Genomic DNA, 17,847 nt, shown 5'->3' with positions numbered 1-17,847 from the left:
AACAGGGTATGTGTTTACTGTAGGTGGAACAACTGTCAGTTGGGTTTCAAAACTGAAAAGTGTTGTTGCACTCTCAACAACGGAAGCAGAGTATGTTGCTGCTACAGAGGCTAGTAAAGAAATGATTTGGTTACAAAGGTTTCTAGATGAATTAGGTAAGAAGCAGGAGTTGGGCAGGTTATACAGTGACAACCAGAGTGCCATTCAACTTGCAAAGAACTCTACATTTCATTCCAATACTAAACATATACAACTTAAGTACCATTTTATATGATCAGTGTTGGAAGATGGACAATTGAAGATGGAAAAGATACACACTAGCCAAAATCCTGCAGATATGTTAACAAAAGTTGTAATCAGGGAGAAACTGAGATTCTGCTCAGTTTCAATTGGTCTTCAAGTATGATGAAGAAGATGAGAAACAAACAGGTCCAAAGTGGAGTCATTTTCCAGCAAATGAAGCAGCGGTGGAGTTGCTATAATTAGTCTCCAAGTGGGAGATTGTTGGATGTGGAGCTTGATTATCTTATTTATTTAGAGGTATCATCACATTGGACCCCAGTTTGTAATGTGGCGGCAACGCCGCCAGGGGGTCCAGGGGGGTGACGACAATTATTTGGAGCCCCCCTCGGTGGGGGATCAGGGGCAGCACCCTCGAAGCTAAAAATAGATGTAAAATTGCCTTGTAAAATGTTGTAATTTCGTAGTCAATATGGGCCGTTCATTAGGCGAAGATCTGTAGGTAGAAGTTATGTTTAATTTAGGGTTTTTTTCCCTAGAAGGAAACCCCTTGCTATATATGAGGGAATTGTATTACGTCTATGTAGATCTATATTCTAAGTGAGGAAAGAGAGAGGAGATTGAGAGTGAAGAGGGAATTACAACGGATCTGCTGTAGGTTGTATCTCTTCATTTTGATGGATAATATAAAAGGAAGGACTGGTTGTTTCTCTGTGGACGTAGCCCAAATTGGGTGAACCACATTGTTGTGGCCACAACCACCACCCCATCAAAACTTGCCTTGACAACAATTTTGAATGGGTCCCCTTTAGTCCCATAGACTTTAAGTCATTGCTGAGCCAAATTTTTAGTTCTTAATGGTCAAGACCCCCCTTTTACCTAACCCTTGTTGCATGGTCCTCTCATCACCCTTCTTAACCCTCCATTCATTTCCTTTATTGGGACCTTTCCAACCCAAATAAAAACATCCTATCACACCTTACTCCTTATAACCATTTACATAGGAAATCCTCATAAATATGCATGAATCACCCCTTTTCGCTTACTACAATAAAAAAAAGCATCAAATACATGGCTTCCAGACATGACAGTTTTATTAACCGAAATGCACATATTTCGGGTCTGGAGCCCCATCGCTTATCGCTATCGGGAGGCCCAGGGCTTATGTGTATATAACGCGCTACCATCTTCCAGATCCAATGGCTCTATTAACCACGATATATATATATATATATATATATATATATATATATATATATATATATATATATATATATATATATATATATATATATATATATATATATATATAGATATATATATATATATATCAGGTTTGGAGTCGTATCGCAATATCGCAATCGGCCCGGTCCAAAGCTTTTGTATAAGGCGCACCACTGTTTACCGGACCCGCCGATTATTATGAACTGGAGCGTATAGCATTTCAAGTCCGGCCTTATGGCTAGACATGGTTTTCCCATACATTCTTTTGTTTTTCGAAAAAACATTGAAGTCCCGATTTTCAAAGGCAAGCCTATTATTACGGACCCGCTGGCGGTATTAAAAATATATACATATATATATATATATATATATATATATATATATATATATATATATATATATATATATATATATATATATATATACACGTCAGGTCCGGGACCATATCGCATATCACAATCGGTGGGGTCTCGGGGCTCATATATATATGGCGCTCCCCTATACTCCGGACCCGATGGTTTATTAACCATGATATATATATGTTTCGGGTCCGGGACCCATCGCTTATCACTATCAACGGGGTTCAGGATCTATATATATGGTGCACCATAACCACCTAGACCTGCTGATAATTATAAAGCCGAGCATATAAATTTTCAAGTTCGCCCCAACGGCCAGACTCGGGGTTTCCCCGTATATTCTTATGTTTTCGAAAAACATTGAAATTGGGGCTTTTCAAAGGGAATCATATATTGCAGACCCACTAGGGCTATTAAGTGCCATTTACATATATTTCGGGTCTGCCTACTCCGATCCTCCACCATTGATCTACCCCTCGTGGATCCAACAGTCCATGCAGATTTCGGGTGAACTAGTTGCTCGAGGAATACCCGCCCGAAAAGCGGTATCCTCTTTCCTCCTAGCTGCCATGTGTCGTTTGAAGAATGGAATCGGGGCCATCCTCGCAATACCAGTTACCACTTATGACCCCTTTCGAAATACCATCTGGTTCTGTGTTTTACGGTGATTTTCAATATAAACCGAGTTTTGCTTGCGGGACTTAATCTATGCATAAATTTAAAAATCAGGGGCCGATTCTTTCACGTGATGTAATAAACGTTCAATAGAGGCAAGACTTATGTTTTAAAGCATTTCTGTTGTATTTTTTATAAGCATGACTGGTGTCTATTATTTCTGCAGGCAAGGAGTAACAGATGCATAAGCGGATTCGGAACCCTTATATGCGGATGTGTTCTATTGAAAGAGCCGACCTTTGGCATTCTCAGTCAGTTTCCAGGTGTTGCTTGTGTATTTCGAAAACGAAACTGCCCCAGATCTCATCATGAAGAGATGACACACAGTCATCCTCTTCTAATCAACACCTACTCATTTCCCCAGGAAATGAAGCGTTCCAGTGACCAAAGACTCCTTCTATGTGTCAGCAGTGACATTGATGGCTCTACCTCTGTGTACTCTGATCGGTATATTGAAAAGAACAGGGGAAGACGAAAGGTCAGGGGGCTTGAGGCATAAATACTACCTCTAGATAGGAGAGAAGGGATTTTTGTTTGGAGAAAACAATTTTGATTTATTGTGAATAAAGAGCGGCTGTTTGGTTCGAGAAGGAGCCTGTTGTTTCCAATTTGTTTCCCCTTTATCTGATATGTTTAGAATCAATGTGTTGTTGCTAGTATGAAGACAAATGTGATTTGCTTTGTGCACATTGATAACTAACTGCTCATGGTTATTCCTGGTTATTTGAATGTGATTCAATAGCATTAATAATTCATGGAAGGTTGTTGATTCCAGACTTGTTAAACATCAGTTGCAAGTGTTATTTGTATGGAAAGGAATGTATATTCCTGTATAAGTAATGGCATTGTGATTAGGATTTAATACAACCTTGTTCTTAAGTGGACCAGTAATTGATTCATTTGGACTTGGGATTTATGTATGGTGTTTAAAATCCTTTGGTTTTGCTCCAGCAGGATAGATTAGGATAATTAGGACTAGATTAGAGTAGTTAGAAGTAGTGTAGATAGGATTTAATACATAGTGGTTAGCTGTTTTATTTTGTTGATTTAATTGAAGTCTTCTTCCTAGAAGCAATCTCTCAACACCTATTACAGTTCACGGGGTCCCTTAAAACTCGTTGGAACTAGCCATCCCAAACGAAAGCAGGCCTAATTGGGGTCTGTGATCGGGTTAGTTCCCCATTGTTGGTATAGTGAAAATTTGCCATGTCAACACACGTATATCTATGTCTCTCTTGTTTTATGCGTTTTCTATGTTTATATTTCTACAATATATTTTATGTGTTCCATTTCTCTGTAATATATAATTTTCTAACACTTCTCCAATTAAATCAAACTCTCTTTCTCTTCAATAACTCGACCCTGCAATCTCCACAACTTGGCCTCTTGGATACACCCTGGAATCCTCCTCTACTTCTGCTCCTCAATGCTTCAGTCTGTTGAGCCACTGAAACTAGAGAAATTCACTTTCTCTTGTTGTGTCTCCTCTCTTTTGTCTTCAACTCTTCCTTAGGATTCTTTTTATAATCATCATTAAGCCCATATCCTAACCCTAATATCCATTCTATAAGATCTTGGAGATCAATGGTTGAAACCATTTATAATTCACTTAAATAATTAAATTATTTATCCTTATAAAATGAACTAATTGTCCACAATAATTATTTGAATTTTATTATTATACTTTTCCTAAGTTAGACTTATTAAAGAAGACATAAATCATTTACACCACCAAGAAAGCACCTAAAGAGGAAATAAATCATATTCTACATGCTAAGACACCAATCCTATGTAGAATACCTTCCAAAGCTACCACAAGCTTCAACACTTTTTCCTATCAAGGAAGAGATTCTCCACCTCCCCTAGCTTATCTCAGTACTTTACAAACTTCGCTTTCACTAGAGGCTTAGTGAGAATATATGCCCCCTGATCCTCTATGGAAATGTTCTAAAATATCACACCTTTTTAGACCCTATCTCTAATGAAGTGATATCTGATCCTGATGTGCATGGAATGATTGTGAAACATAGGATTCTCAGAGAGTTTAATGCAATTATGATTATCACAGTGAATCATTGTTGGCCTCATCTCAAGATCAAATAGTCTTGCAAGCATCTTGCAAAGACATAGTACCTCACAACTTTACATACTCGCTACCATGTACTCTTCCTATACTGAACTAAGTTCCATTGATTGCTGGTTTCCTGTTGTACCATGATATCATGGCTGATCCCAAACTGGAAAACATCAATACGTGGATTTTTTTTTCCAAAACACACCCTTCCCAATCAGAATCTGTGTACCCTTGCAGCTCCACTCCACCAACTCTAACATATTTCAATCCAAAGTCCACCATACCTCACAGGTAACTCCACACATGCTTCACTAGCACCCAATGAGCATGTCTTAGCTCCACAATGAATTGGCCAAGTGTATTCACAAAAAAAAAAATCTTTCCTAGTGTGGATCAGATACATTAAGAAACCTATTAGCTTCCTATAGAGTGTGGGATCCATCAAATCGCCCTAATAAGCATTGAACCTCTTTAGGTTAGTGATCATTGGTGTAGACATGGACCTACATTATTCCAACTTGAATCTCCTCAAGTTCTCTACTGCATACTTCCCCACCCAAGGAAAATATCTCTTGGTTGCTGGAACACCTCCAATCCCAAATAGTAGTGCATCAAGCTGATGTCCTTCATCTCGAACTCCAAATTAGTTTCCTCCTTGAAACTCCCTATGAGATTCTTTGATCCTATTAAGAAGAGATCATCCACATAAATTACTAAGATGAGCGTCTCACCGCCAACAAATACATAGTACGAGTTAGAGTCTTCCTAACTCTTGGTGAATCCCATACCAAGAAGATATTCATTGATCCTGACATACCATGCATGTGGAGCATGCTTCAGCCCATAAAGGGCCTTCTTCAACCTACATACACGAGACTCTCTTCCATGCAATTCAAATCCCTGAGGTATTTCAATAACACCTCCTCCTTAATCACCTCATTGAGGAATGCAATATTCACATTCGTCTGATGTATACTCCACCCCGTCTCTGAAGTAATTGACATAACTAATCTAATGGATGCATATTTGGTGATATGTGTGAATTATTACTCGTATTCCAATCCATCCTACTGGGAGAAACCTTTCACCATGAACCTCACTTTTTACTTCTTGACACTGCCATCAATTGCATGTTTGACTTTATAGATCCACTAAGAAGTGATCACATATTTTCCCTCCGGTCTCGACACTATGTCCCATACATCATTCCTCATGATGGAGCTATACTTCACCATGAACAAAGTTACCAATTTAATGAGAACTGTAACCTTAAAATGAGAACTTTAGCCAAAAAGCATGAAAAAACACCCCAAAAATGAAAAGTGTTAATGTTGCAACAACGTTTTTTTAGTTTTTTTTAGTGTATTATATTATATATATATATATATATATATATATATATATGGATAAGAAAGGTTTGATGCGGTTTGCAATACTTTTTGAGATTATTTTGTATATACACTTACAAAGAGAGATGGGCCGGTAGTTATGAAGGGATAGAGGGTTATCGGCCTTGGGGATGACGGCAAGAAATGTCGAGTTGAAATCTTCATACATCCAGCCGGAAAGTATGCATTCCTCAATAGCCAATAGAAGGTCTAGCCCAATATGATCAAGAAAAGTGAGGTAGAATTCCATAGGCCACCCATCACATCCTAAACTCTTATCTCTTTTGAACCATTTCAGGACAACTTCTATTTCCTAGTGTCACTGGTTCATTTACAGTCTCTGCACCTTCATCCTCCATAATTCTAGGAACAACTTCAGCAGTGCAAAATATCTCAGCTATGGAAGCTTCCCTATGCACTTTGTGAGAAATGTTTGATGCCCATATCAGCAAGCTGGTTGAAAGTGCTGGCCTCCCTACCAGTCTGATCCCTCAGTGACCAGATAGTGTTAATAATTTTTCTCCCCCTGGCATATTGTTGAAACACTTCAAGTTTTCATCCCTAGCCTTTAACCATATCGCTCTGCTCTTTAATCTCCAAGTCTCCTCTTTCTATCTCAGGAGGAAAATATTTTCAGTTTCCAATCTGATCAGATGATCCTTTGATTTAGTGTTTATGTAACTTGTAATCCTTGAATTTTCCAGTTACTTAATGTCAAATTTATTCCTCTGCAAAGTGGCCTCATCCTTATGCTTCTTTTCTTTGGCCCAAAAAATGGCTTTGAATTTGATGCAATTCAAGTTGCAAGAAATCACTTCTGTCGGTGAATTGTTGTTGTCTAAGAATTAAATTTGAAAGGGGAGTTTGGTTTATGGTTGGAGTCCATAATATCCATAAAAATCGAGGGGTGGTCAGATATATCCCCCAACCCCACCCATTGACGAATTCGGTCCAAACTAGACAACATAGGAGTTTTAATCAAGAAATGGTCTAGTCTTCTGGCCAGAGCATCCTTGCCTATTCTTTTATTCCTCCAAGTCGGCAGAATCTTGGCCAAGTCTATGTTTATGAGATTATAGGAGTCCATCATATATTCAAAATAATCTGTCAGGGGTTAGTCTGTGCCCTATTGCCCCATGATTCTTCATGCCCCAAAGAGAAGTTTAGGTCACCCCCAATGATCAAAGTGTCCACCTGCATGAAATATGTACTCAACAGCCTATCCCAGTAAGCCTCCCTATTGTGGAATGGTCCAAATATATTAATAAATCTTAAGGGTAAATCGATATCATTGGCTTTGAGATCAACCTCGAGAAATCCTTCGCCCCCCTAAATATTGTCTACCTTAATAGTATTGTTATTGAAACCTAAAGCATAGCCCCAAATCTCCCTCTTACATCCAGTGAGTGAAAATCCCAATCCGGGAGCATCTTCAGAAAGACATTGTTAATGGAGATCCCTTCTCCCAAAATCTCCTGCAATAATATAACATCTATCTTATCTGTTCCAATCAGCCTCCTGAGAGCCAGTTTCTTATCCGGGTTAGCTAAACTCCTACAATTGAAGGAGAGGCATTTCATGGAGTAAGCTTGTCCAGGTTTCCCTTTTCTCTAAGAACCTGGTCAATAGGAGTTTGTATGCCCATCGCCACCTCAATACCCGCCCTCCAGATGGCTTTGGATAAATGAGATTGTCTTCCCTTAGGCAGTTTGAGAGTTTTGCAGGTATAGGGTCCTCGCTAAAACTGAAAGAGAGGGTTTGGCGATGGGGTATCGATCTCAGGTTATATCTATGAGAGCCACTAGAGCTCGAGCCTTCCCTAGAGGCATTTGGGAGAGGGTTTAGATGAATGGTCGGAGAAGTGATTAGAGGAGAGGGGGGACTAGACAGCACAAAAAAATTTATACAGCTCAAATTTCTTGCCCTAATACTCCAACATGAAATAACAAAAGATGATAATGCATTTTCAGATATCATAAAATTTTGAGTAGAGCGGGGAGAGGATGGAAGATTAACCAGAACTAAATCAGGGCCCCTTGATCGAGATCAGGTGAATGGAGCATCAGGAGTCCAGGAGTCTATCTAGTGTTCCACCTCCACTTCCCCTCTCTGATTCAGCTGTGGTTCCTCTATGTGCGCAATCGGAGTTGTATCTGACTCCGCATTTGTCTGCATACTCACTGATACAAAGCTTCGCAGGGGTTCCAACTATTTTCCATTTATAAGTGGGAAACCTATGTAAAGGTGACTGACCTCATGGGACCTCCTACAGTGAAAGGGTATCTCCTCATAGTCCAGTATCTTCCACCGCACAATTTCCCCCATTTGAAGCCAATAGCTCTCCACCAAATCCTCACAGGTGTCCAATTGCACCAGTATTCTAGCTATGGGCACGCACCCTGTTTCATTATAAGATCTGTCGTGATCTAGATAAATGCCCTGATCATCCCCAATGCACTTAAAGATCTTCTCTGACCAGAATTGTAGTGGCAGCCCTGGGAGCTGCACACAAATCAGCCCTGCGCCCATTTTTTCCTTCTCCGGGTTGAAGAGAGGCAACCATTTCTTAAGGAGCACTAGCGTCATCTCGATGATCCAATATCTTGTTAAACCCTAGTTAACAGGTTCTGCTTTTGGGAAAATAAGAGCGAACCATCCCCTGGACATGGCGATTACTGCAGGAAATTGTTCCATTAGATGTCCCTATATCTTCGCTGTCCACCACTTTATACATGTCAGTGTATAGTTCCAGCCCTAAACCCTTCCCGCTAAAGCAGTGCTCTCAGTGAGCATCACTTGAGCCATACTGATACCCTCACCAAATACTAGTAGATGCCCCCTTTCATGCACCTTTAAGCACTTGGTTTTTTTATGCCCTCCCGGCCTATGTTCCTGTGTTATTGGTTGCTTCTCATCTCCTGCTTGATGATTGTCATTCAAGTCTGAGGCCTTGTTTTCCTCTTGACCCAAGTCTTATCAGGTAATACCATCGAAGCACCCAAATGTTTAGGCCACTGGAGCAAGACCCGGAGATGGAAGATCAGCAACAACAGCCTGAGGAGCCCAGTAATATTTATTAAAACCCCCATTCTTGTCCACAACCATCTCGATCTAGCATCCTACATCCACACATGAGATCTCCTATACATTCTGCGGAATACCTTGATGTTCGTGTGCCCAGTACAACAGCTCTAAAGGTTAAGGAATATTCATAAAGGGTTGTTCATGTTCCAATCCCTTAATTGAGTAATCCTCGGTCACCGCTGAGAGCGGTTGTGAAAACCCTAACCCTTGTAGGGTTACTTCCATGTCCTCCATTACTGAGGAGTAAATAGCAACTTGGGCATCCGGTGGTAGGTTCGGTTCTGGTGAAATCCCTCCCCTCAATGGATGTTTATCTTCGACCCATATTTGGGATGAGTCCATGTTATTAGATTAATAATATATTAACTTTTCATCCATGCATAAACGTCATTTTTATCCACCGGTTGTTGTTCCGAGCAAAGGTTCACGAGCCCCCCGACAAGCTTTGACTTTGGCTCAGTATCTGCCAAGAGACTTGATGCAGGAGCATTCAACCCAAGAGAAAATCATTGTATTTTAGTAGACATAGGGGGGTCATGTGTTTTGAGGAAGTTGGATTCCTAAGTATTGAATTAATGTAATATTTAGGCTTTTGAGTGAGTAGGATAGGAATTAATTAGATAATGTGAGATATTTTGTAAATGGTCTTGGATGAAGGATAACATGAGTGGTTTAGAATGACGAGAGAGTTAGAAGTCAATTATAACTCTTAAGGTAGTTTCATGATTTGAGGAACTAGAGAGGATTCTTAGGGATAAACTGGAGTTAGAAGTGGACTTAGAGAACATTTAGGAGTCAGTTCAGTAGATTAAAGATTTGAACCAGAATTAGTTCAACAGAACCTTTTCGGTATAAATGTAAGCCTACGGGCAACGTGTAAAGGGGAAGGAGGCCACTAATATTGAAGATCAGGCCTGAGAGACAGAGAGTCTCATTTTGTAATCGTTGTTATATTTATAAATACAAAGGTTAATTTCAAACCTGTATAAGTGTGTTTCGAGTGTTGAATTATAGTGAATCGGAATTTTGTAATAGTTGTGTGCAGGAAGAATTCAGCTAAACACAGAGAGGAGAATAATTCAGAGGAATCAAAGTGGGTCTTTGAATCCAGTTGAATGATCAGAGTGAAGCTCTGGAGAGACTGCGATGTGAGAATTCACAAAGGTCAAGCTTAGGAGTGAGTTGAGCAGCAGAAGCGGAAGAATAAAACCTTGAAGAAACCCAAAACCATAGAGTAAACACTGAAGAAACGAAGTAAAGTCAAAGTAAAGGGATGAACGAAGAAGCAAGTCGTCGATGCACAAGAACTGTTGGATCTTGGAGATCAACGGACAAGGTCGAAGGAAATGAGCGACCAAGATTAAATCGAATAGGATTGATTTAAGGAATGAATGGTGGAGATTAACTAGAAGCGCTGGTGGAAGAGTAATCTGGAGGAGCCGTTGCAACTGTCGATGGTTGAAGATCTACGGTCATCGGGCACGAACAAGTCCGACGTTAACCAAGAAGAAAGGCGAGTTTATAAGCGGAAGTGGTATTTTGGGTGAGGTAGAAACCATAAGTGGTATTGAAGGGTGAGCACCCAATTCCACTAACCGAGTGACACGTAGAAGTGAGGTGGAGAGAGGAAACGCTTTATCGGGCAGTTAATCCCCGTGCTTGTTGTCTACCTGAAATCGTTGTGAACTGTCAGATCCATTGAGTGCGGATCGACGGTGGAGGATTGTCGCGCAAGTTCGATTGATCAAGCTAAGCGACAACCGTCAGATCGAGCGCCAGATCAAAGGTCCTGATTGAATCATAGATCAAAGAAAGGAAGGATCCGCGCTGTGGAGGTGTCTTTAATGTGCGGACCCGACGATTTATGAACACGGTACATTATTATTATTGAAGTCCAGCTTATATGTTCGGAGCGGGGTTTTCCCATCAACTGTCAGATATGATGGAGGGAAATCTACGGTGGAGAATGATCCTTATAAAGGTAAGCATCGATAAACGTGCCAAGGCTATGGAAAAGCGGAAAATGTAAGTTTCCATGTGTTTTTGTATATTCCCATTATACGAGGGTTATAATAGAATTAAAGGGGATAAAGATTTATGGGTTAAGTTTACACATAGACAAAGTTAAGAGAGGGTTTTGTGGTTAAGTCCGATATAACAAAGCAAAGTGTGGAGTTTGATTATATGCGGCTTAAGTTTTAAACTAAGGTTTTTGAGGGTGAATGAGTCCCGATATAAAATAAAGGATGGATTAAGGGTTAGATTTGGTTAGTCTCTAAATTATTCCACAGAGATTAAGAAAGGGGCCTTAACCATATTTTAAATGAAGATTTGACTCGTTTGTGAGTTAAACTATTGGGACAAATGTGCTTATGCATTTGACATGCATACTTTGGGTGTAAGCGGGGGTAACCCTGCGTCATTTGGTATCAGAGCAGAATTGTAATTGGAACAATTGGTGTTAAAACATAACAAAGAAATTCTATGTGAAAGAATTGAGAAGAAAGTTATGTTTTAAGATGTTTATGCAGGCAAGGAAGGATCAGATTCTAATCTGATAGAAAGTAGGCACACAGAGCTGATGTGTAACAGAACTTGCAGATGCAAGAAACAGAGGATAATCCATTCAAAGTACTAGTGGAATGGTGGAACAAGATCATGCAGAGATCTTGAAGGTGAGGTGATATGTTCTGTTTTAATTTGATTGGAGAATGTGTGTTTGTACATTGATGTACAGATAAAAACAAAGGAAGGTGAGAAGGTTGCAACATCTCGAGCAAGGAGTGCTTGAATTGGTTCCAGAGGAAAGAACCAGAGAAATGCTAAGAGACTGGGCTCAGAAAAGGAGAGAAGCTTAGTAAAGCATATGTAGCAAGAAGGAGACTTGTTACTGCAGAGGTAGTGTTGCAACTCACAAAGGCAGTTCCACAAAGGATGTGGGTAGAATTGCTAAGTAATGAAGGAAGCTGGTAAGACTTTCTAAGTGAAAGAAGAGGTGGTCAGAACCAAGTATTTAATTGTGATTGAAATACAAGAGGGCAGTTATGTTCTTGAGAAGTGTAGATGATTTGAAGCCTAGAGGGAGCAGAGAGAAGTGCTCAAAGGAGGTTCCAGAGATAGAGAACCAAGTTCTTGCCAAAATACCAAGTACAGAGGAAAGCTTGGTGAGGTAAGTTGCAACAAGGAGGACTTGTTGTTGCAGAGGCTTTAATGCAACTCATAGTGAGTGAGTGAGGAGCTCATGAAGAGAGAGGAGAAGAAGATGGCTATTGATAGTCATAGTAGAGGTTCTGAGGAAGACCACAGTAGAAGAAAGATGAAGAAAGAGGATGCCAAGGAAAATGGCAAGAGAATGAGTCAAGAGGAGCTCGACAAAGAGATTGCAGAGTTAAAAGAACAACTCGATGCATTAAGGAGAATACTTGAGGAAATCCAGAGACTAGGTTGGATATTGAGGAAGAAGCCAGTGAAGTGGCATAAGTTGCAAAGAAGGCTACAACAAAGGCAAGTAAGGTGGCTGATGGAAAAACTTAGAGAAGCTAAGTTGGAAATGAAAATGGAAGTGTCCATTTGTGAAGCAGAATAGGGTGAAGTTCTGAGTGAAGATGAAAACTTGAAGACTGAAAATTCAAGTGAGGCTAAAGGGTCACATGGTTTTAAATCTGATAATTTGTGTATATTTGCAGGTGAAACATGTAAAGAAGGACAATTTGTTGATATTGCCATAAAGGAGGAAGAATACAAGCAGAATCTAAATTCTGTTATGGAAGAAGATGAGATAGATATGTCTCATATACAGTTGGGGAAAGATATCAGGCAACCAAGTGAAGGGCTTGAGGAGATTGAAGAGGAGACTGTCGAAGAATTTCTGAGTCATAAAGAAAACTTGGAACAGCAAGGAGATATGATGGTTGAGACATCAAGTGGGACCACAGGGTCTTATGTTTTTAAGACTGATAGTTTGTTTGTGGACGTAGAACAAATGCAGGAGAATATTAATGTAGATGGTGAGACAAGGATAGCTCTTGAGGAAGGTAAATAGCAAGAGATTAAAGGCAAACTTGAAGAAGTGACTATGTTAGCTGAAAACATAGTAAAGGATCATCAGTTCACCATGATGATAGGAACAGTGGAAATAACCATGGAAGTTATTGAAACAGTCAGTAAAAAAGAAGGACATCTACTAAAAGATGTTAAGAAGGAAGAAACCTATGCAAAGGATTTAACCTTGGGAGAAAGGACATCTGATGATTGGTCACTAACAAAGGAGGGTTTTGCAGAGGATGAGCAATCTTTTGAAGTTGTCAAAAGTATGGAAAAGTATCTTTCAAAAGATGAATACTCTAGAGTAAAGGATAAGGGAGAATATATCTTGAATGAGGAAGGCAATGACTTATTGCAGCAGAAAGAACTTAGTAATGAAACTGTTACAACACAGGGACAATTTCTTGTGGGAAAAAGAGATGAAGTTCAATTTGAAGAACTGATATGTGAAACAACAGTTGAAACTATTGAGCCTTGTAATTTTCAAATTGACAATTTGTTTATAAATGCAAGGATTATAAGTGATGATGAAGTACTTGCGAAGTGTCACAGAGAAATTGCATTGTTGGATTATTTGCTAGGAAATTCAGAGTATGACAGTGTGATTGCAGAGGAAGAAGTTCACTACATTGAACAAGTACAGAAAGACATCATTAGAGTAGATGGTGTGGAGGAGAGACTAGTTGACAGTCTCACGAATTCTTTTAAAAATTCAAAACAGCATACTGATGTGCTGACAGAGGAGAAAGAAACAGAGCAGCAAATTGAATTGTTGCCAAAGGAAGATAAGGCACAAAAGCCTTATGTTTTTTATTTTAACAAGTGTTTTGTGAGTGCAGGTTTAGTTACAAATGCCGGAGGAAATTTGGCACATATGCACAACCAAATAAAGATGAAAGAAGAAGATTCTATGGAAGAATTTAATCCATGGAACATAGATGTTCAATTGTTGGAGAGAATGCTGGAAATTCATGATTCAGTGCTGACAAAAATAATCATGAAAGAGGGTAAGGATGAAAGGGAGGCAGTAAGTGTAGGAGTCGGAGAAAAAGTTGGATCAAGAGCAAGAGAAAGAGTAGAAGAAAAAGTAAACCAGCAACTACAAAGTGAAAGTAACCAATAGCAGTTTGAAGAGTTAGTGGACAACAACAACAACCTGAAGCAAAGAGAAAGAGGAAGAAGTAAGAGGCAGAATATGGACCAGTCCAAGGATGAACTGGAGACAAAGATTGAAGAATTATGGCAGTTGATGATGAAACAGTCCATGTGGAGGAAATTTATAGAAACAGGAAGGATGATCAATCATAACTTGAACCTAATTGACAAGGAGAGGAAGATGAAACAGAATAAAGCAGACATACAGTAGCAACAAAGGTGCAAGGAATTTGGGCAGCGACAAACTAAAGTTTGGGACCTTGGAGGTTTTCTATCGACTTATGAAGACACATGATCAGGGGATCATGAATATTTTCTACTTTGGGAGTCTGACGCAGGAGCATTCAACCCAAGAGAAAATCATCGTATTTTAGTAGACATAGGGGGGGTCATGTGTTTTAGGGAAGTTGGATTCCTAAGTGTTGAATTAATGTAATATTTAGGCTTTTGAGTGAGTAGGATAGGAATTAATTAGATAATGTGAGATATTTTGTAAATGCTCTCGAATGAAGGAGAACATGAGTGGTTAATAATGACAAGAGAGTTAGAAGTCAATTATAACTCTTAAGGTAGTTTCATGATTCGAGGAACTAGAGAGGATTCTTAGGGATTAACTGGAGTTAGAAGTGGACTTAGAGGACATTTAGGAGTCAGTTCAGTAGATTAAGGATTTGAACCAGAATTAGTTCAATATAACCTTTCTGGTATAAATGTAAGCCTATGGGCAGAGTGTAAAGGGGAAGGATGCCATTGATATTGAAGATCAGGCTTGAGAGACAAAGAGTCTCACTCTTTAATCGTTGTTATATTTATAGATACAGAGGTTGATTTCAAACTTGTATAAGTGTGTTTCGAGTGTTGAATTACAGTGAATCGGAATTTTGTAATAGTTGTGTGCAGGTAGAATTCGGCGAAACACAGAGAGGAGAATGATTCAAAGGAATCATAGTGGGTCTTTGAATCCAGTTGAAGGATAAGAGTGAAGCTCTGGAGGGACCGCGATGTGAGAATTCACAGAGGTCAAGCTCAGGAGTGAGTTGAGCAGCGGAAGTAGAAAAATTAAAAACTGAAGAAACCCAAAACCACAGAGTAAACACTGAAGAAACGAAGTAAAGTCAAAGTAAAGGGACAAATGAAGAAGCAAGTCATCAATGCACAGGAACCATTGGATCTTGGAGATCAACGGAGGAGGTCGAAGGAAATGAGAGGCCAAGATTAAATCGAATAGGATTGAGTTAAGGAATGAACGGTGGAGATTAACCAGAAGCGTTAGTGGAAGAGTAATCTGGAGGAGCCATCACAGCCATCAATGATTGAAGATCTATGGTCATCGGGCGTGAACAAGTCTGGCGGTTAACCAAGAAGAAAGGTGGGTTTATAAGTGGAAGTGGTATTTCGAGCGAGGTAGAAACCATAAGTGCTATTGAAGGGTGAGCACCCAATTCCAATAATTGAGTGACACGTAGCAGTGAGGAGGAGAGAGGAAACCACTTTATCGGGCGGTTAATCCCCGTGCTTGTTGTCTACTCGAAATCGTTGTGAACCGTCAGATCCATTGAGTGCAAATCAACAGTGGAGGATTGTCACGCAAGTTTGATTTATCAGGCTAAGCAACAACCGTTGGATCGAGCGCCAGATCAACAGTCCTGATTTAATCGAAGATCGGAGAAAGGAATGAGTCGTGTTGTAGAGGTGTCTTTGATGTGCGGACCCAACGATTTATGAACGCGGTTCATTATTATTTGAAGTCCGGCTTATGTGTTCGGAGCGGGGTTTTCCCATCAACTGTCAGATTTGATGGAGGGAAATCTACGGTGGAGAATGAGATTGATAAAGCTAAGCATCGATAAACGCACCAAGGCTATGGAAAAGTGGAAAATGCAAGTTTCCATGTGTTTGTGTATATTCCCATTATATGAGGGTTATAATAGAATTAAAGGGGATAAATATTTATGGGTTAAGTTTACGCATAAACAACGTTAAGAGAGGGTTTTGTGGTTAAGTCCGATATAACAAATTAAAGTGTGGAGTTTGATTATATGTGGCCTAAGCTTTAAAGTAAGGTTTTTGAGGGTGAATGAGTCCCGATAGAAAGGAAAGGATGGATTAAGGGTTAGACTCAGTTAGTCTATAAATTATTCTGCAAAGATTAAGAAAGGGGCCTTAACCATATTCTAAATGAAGATTTGACTCGTTTGTAAGTTAAATTCCTGGGACAAATGTGCTTATGCATTTGACATGCATACTGTGGGTGTAAGTGGGGGTAACCCTGCGTCAAGGCCACCGATATTTCTTGTTGTTGACCTTAACCCCCTCAGGTATAAACAACACTGACAAACCTCCACGATAGGGAATCCTGAAGGGTCTGACCCTCCAACTGTTGCCTACCAAAACACTACACGTTAATAGTTATCACATTATATGATAAAGGTGTATACCCTCTGTAGTGTCCTATCTAGGGTGCTAGACTAGGCTATATTTATTATCGACCAGGATGCGTAGACTTAGAGGCATGCGTCTAAAGTATATAGACATAAAGGATTATTAGCTAAGTGGTTATGATGGTAGGTCACAGGACTTCTTTATGGAAGATTGAGATATGTTACATATCACCCAAACACTTAGGTCACTCAGTTAATCTACCTAATTACCACACTGTCACTCAATTCATTTATCAAATTAAAACACTGTGTATCACTTCAAACCAAGATTTCAATCTCCTTACAGAGACACCATGCATAAAACCCCTGTTCAGCAAATACTCAGCATTCACTAATATTCATGCAAGATAAAGACATATGGAAATCATAAACATACTTTGAAATGAAAGCAGAGTTCATGACATTGCTTTAAAAGACAACAAAGGATCGAATCCCTTACAGGATACGATTCACGATCCCAGTGATGAACTGTTCAAGCGCTATCATAAACATAAACCATACGCATTCTATTGAAATCAACAACCAATTCTAATTACTGTGCATGTCATGTAATACCCTAAGTCGTGAATGGAAAGGAAATAACAGTATACCAGTTTAACGCAGGGCCCGTCCGCGTTCCAGAGGTATACTGGACTGTGATCAACCGATTATAAAATCAACGCAACAAGACAAAGATCGTGATTGCAACTGTGTTCTTGATATTAAGTTCAAACTCTGTTTTCAACGATACAATGATAAAAACCAAACATTGACTACACAGAACTGTATTTACATATGTTTTTACAACCCTTACATTTCGAAAACGAATGTACATTCATGATATGGCTGTTGTCGCTTTTATCATGTCGAGATTTTTAAAATGTTTCTATCCTAAACTGATTTCAAAAAGGAACAAAACTAAATCAATTTAGAATGCTTTGCTGTTGCTGCCTTTGTCGCCAACATGCTATACTTTGACCATTGTTGACCGCGCATGTAGGAGGGTCAATTCTGCTGTAGGATAGGTATTCGTCCATGCTTGGACATTCTACTTTTCATCCCTACCCTTCGCTCTAGCCTAGCTGTCATGCCACATGTCAAACAATGAACCAATTACAGGATGTTGGAACTTCCTGTAGCCATTTTACCAAAAATTCCTAATTCTTTAACATAAAACTCCTAAA

The 17,847-nt window shown here is 39.5% G+C and overlaps 1 pseudogene; it reads left to right on the top strand.

The window, feature by feature from the left end:
- The window catches only part of LOC149138572 (cold-responsive protein kinase 1-like), a 63,493-nt pseudogene that overhangs the window by 23,168 nt on the left and 22,478 nt on the right, over positions 1–17,847 (top strand).

The sequence above is a fragment of the Pinus tabuliformis genome, chromosome X, assembly GCF_031772625.1.
Source record: "Pinus tabuliformis cultivar Carrire ecotype Pingquan chromosome X, CPIR1, whole genome shotgun sequence".
Lineage (NCBI taxonomy): Eukaryota > Viridiplantae > Streptophyta > Pinopsida > Pinales > Pinaceae > Pinus > Pinus tabuliformis.
The sequence above is the reverse complement of the archived record's forward strand: the minus strand, read 5'-3'. Positions and strand labels throughout refer to the sequence as shown.